Below are 4,015 nucleotides of genomic sequence, written 5' to 3'. Positions count from 1 at the left end.
ACAATTTCTTAAATAATCTAACTACTTTCAATAGCAAGTTCAGCTGGTAATTTCAAGAAAAGCAGTTTTAACTTAAATCAAAGAAATCCTAAGGAACTTTGCTTAAAACCTAAAGCCAGGAAACAGCTTAGGATTCTGTTCAAATGGTAGCTACATGAACCTATCGACATCTCAAGACAGGACACAAATCCTTAAAACCGGACAACAAAGCCTAGAAGAAAATCAGCAATGTTTTAGCCAGAAGTCATAAAATGCTATTTCACCACTTCAGTCTCATGTACTTTATCGTCTGTTGTCGTTCGATTTTCCTGATTAAATTCTGGGATATAATATTCAACTCCAGACTTGTCCCTATGATTAAGTTGGCCATTTTCTTAGTTTTTGGACTCATATTTCTGTGTGTCTGTATTTAATTTTCCTGATATAGCACTCCCTTGAGAACTTCTTAGAGATCTGGTCTGGTGCTGGTAAATTCTTTCAGATTTTGTTTATCTGAGAGTGTTCTTGTCTTATCTTCCCATATGAAGGATAATCTTGCTGGGTACAGTATTCTTAGTTGAAATTGCTTTTCCCGTAACACTTTGAATATATTTTCCCATTCTTTACTTGCTCACATTGTTTCTGATGAGAAGTCTGCTATTAGCCTGATGGAATATCCTTTGTAGGTAACTTGCCATTTCTCTCTTGCCAATCTTAGTGGCTTGTCTTTGTCTGTGGTTTTGGTCAATCTGGCTACAATGGGAACAGCAGTTGGCGTAATGGCTATGTCGCTGAACTGCCATGTAGTAGACGGCGGTTTGCAGCCCGGACCTGGTGGCTTAAACTCACGCCAGGCACGTGTGCGTGCGTGCCCAAGATCCCAAGAGGAGAACGGAGGAAAAGGGATTGAGGCGTGGCCATGCCCCCTGGGGGGTGATTTCTCGCTTTCTCTCTCTCTGTCTTTCTCTGTTTTTCCAGCGAGCACCCATGCCCTATAGCAAAAACCTCTCCAAAAAATTAAAAATAAAAAAATAAAATCTGGCTATAATGTGTCTTGGAGAAGATCTTCTTGGGTTGATTCTATCTGGAGTCCTTTGGATCTTTGAGTACCTTTCTAGGTTTGGAAAGTTCTCTTTCAGGATTTCATGGAATAGATTACTAATGCCCTTATGAGTCTCTTCACCTTCTGGGATAACAATTTTCCAGATGTTTGGACGTTTGATGATACCTAGTATTTCTTATGTATTATTCTCATTTTGGGGGGACCATTTTCTCAGTCTTCATGGAAGATTTTTCTAGGCCAGTAATTTTCTATGTCTGAGATTCTATTTTCTTTATGATCTAATCTGCTTTTAGACAGAGATAGAGAGACAGCTAGAAGAGCCCCTTACCACTCAAGTTTGTGGGCTGGAGGCTGAGTTATCAGTAGGAAATCTTCATTTCTCTTTTTTCCCTGAAATCACTAGTTCTCAGGAGCCATGAGGAATCTCATACTTCTTTGTATCATGAAAAAAGTAAATAAAAATAAAACTTAAAAATATTTACCATTAAAAAAATATATTGTGGCAGGCCAACAAATGGCACAGTGGTTACATCACTTATATCACTGCACTCCTACATAGCCAACTACAGTTTGAGTCCTGGGCCCAGTGGCTTGAAAATCACACAGGACATGTATATATGCATGCCCAAGAACCAGGGAGGAGAATGGAAAAGAAGGGATTGCAGCATGGCCAGCCCCCCTGGGAGGTGATTTATCACTTTCTCTCTCACTGTTTCTGTCTCTCTTTCTCTCTCTCTGGCAAGTGCATGCACCCTGTGGCAAAAAAAAAAAAAAAGAAAATATTGTGGCAAAATATACATAACATTAAATTTGTCATTTTAACTTTTTTGTTTGTTCATTTGTTTGTCTTTGTAGCACTTGTTAGCATTTGTTTGTTTTTCCCTTAGGGTGCACACCCCTTCTCTGAAGACAGAGAGAGAGAGAGAGAGAGACGGTGAGAAGGAAAGTGAGAAATCATCCCCCAGGGGGGATGGCTATGCCACAATCGCAAAATATACATAACATTAAATTTGTCATTTTAACTTTTTTGTTTGTTCATTTGTTTGTCTTTGTAGCACTTGTTAGCATTTGTTTGTTTTTCCCTTAGGGTGCACACCCCTTCTCTGAAGACAGAGAGAGAGAGAGAGAGAGACGGTGAGAAGGAAAGTGAGAAATCATCCCCCAGGGGGGATGGCTATGCCACAATCACTTCTCCTCCATTCTCCTCCTGGAATCTTGGGCACCCACACTGCAGGATTCCCAAGCCACCAGGTCTGGGACTCCAAATGCAATGGGCCATGTGTGAGTCCAACACCTTAACCACCACACCACCTGCTGGCCCCACTTGTGAGCATTTAGTGAAACTCTCTCCATGTAGCTTCACGCCAAGACACACCCCATTACACACACACACACACACACAAATGTTCTCCTCAGCTCTTCCATGGAAGATTTTGGCCTTCCAAGGACAGACTTCTTTAGGAGCTCCTCTTCCCCAGAACTCTGTAGTAGCCCGATCGCACTACCTCAGTGATAGGAGCCACTCTGGTCTTGTTTCTGGCAGTGTCTACCCATTTGCTCACTGACCAACGTCCACACTTTACCAAGGTTGACAGTTGGGCAGAAACTCTGGTTCCTCTTGAAGTGGGAATGCCTCAGCCTGGGCAGTGGTGGTCAAGCAGATCCTGTGGTGATGCATGCCACCATTACCCAAGTCTTTGGTGCCTGCCAATGCAGCTGTGGCCGGGGCTCTCATGGGCTCCGAGTTTCCAGGTCTTCCTCAGCTGGATGGCATGTCGGCCCCTGAGACCAAAGACTCTTTTTTAAAGGTTTTTGACATAGGTGATGTGTGCTCACTGGAGGGAAACAGACTGTGAGAGAGAAAGTGAGAAATCATCCCCTAGAGGGATAGTCGCACCACAATCCTTCTCCTCTGGGGGTTTTGGGTATGCATCCCATGTGTCCAGCATGATTTTCAAGCCTGTGGTCTGAGACTCGAAGTGCTGTTAGCCATGTGGGAGTCCAACACTTGACCACTATGCCACTCGCATGCCCCATTTTAACCATTTTAGAGTGTACAGTTTGGTGGCATTAAACACATTCACAGTGTACAACTGTCACCACCATCCCTCTCAAGAACTCCCATCATCTCACATTGAACCTCTGTGCTAATTGAGTAATTCTCCATGTACCTTTCCTCCAACCTGGGGCAACCACTGTTCTACTTTCTGTTTCTATAAACATGACTATTTTAAGTACCTTGTATAAATGAAATCATGTCATATTTGCCCCCCTTCTTAATTTTTTTTTTTTTTTTTGCCATAGGGCATGTGTGCTCACTGGAGAGAGACAAAGACAGAGAGAGGGAAAGTGAGAAATCACTTTCTCAGGCATGATGGCCACGCTGCAATCCCTTTTTTTTTTTCTTTTTTAAATTTATTTTTAAAAATTTTATATACATTTAATCACATTGTTTAGCTTACAAAGTGAACATTTCAATATGTGAACATTTCTCCCCAGTCTAGTTGATGCAATCCCTTTTTCTTCTTTTTTATTTTAACTATTTTATTTAACTTTATTTATTTATTTTTCTTTTTATTTGACCAGAAAGGGACAGAGAGAGAGAGAGTGAGAAAGCAAGCCACCAGGTCTGGGACTCAACAACGGTCAGCCATCTGGGAGTCCAGCCATCTTAACCACCACGCCACCTGCCGGCCCCCACAATCCCATCTTCTATGTACTCCTTTTGGGACTTTGGGTGGGCACACACAAACACACCTGGCATGATTTTCAAGCAACTGGGTCTAGAACTTAAATGGCCATAGATCATGGGAGATTCTAGTACCGTAACCACCATGCCCCCTGCTGGCCCGGATATTTGCCTTTTTGTGATTGGCTTATTTCATTTAGTGGTGTGTTCTCAAGGTTCATCCATGTTGTAGTATGTAACAGGATTCCCTTCCTTTTAAGGCTAAGTAATTTTCCATTGTATAC

The sequence above is a fragment of the Tupaia chinensis genome, unplaced genomic scaffold (assembly GCF_000334495.1).
Source record: "Tupaia chinensis unplaced genomic scaffold, TupChi_1.0 Scaffold000007_1, whole genome shotgun sequence".
In the NCBI taxonomy this organism is placed as follows: Eukaryota; Metazoa; Chordata; class Mammalia; order Scandentia; family Tupaiidae; genus Tupaia; species Tupaia belangeri.
This window is presented reverse-complemented; position numbering follows the sequence as displayed.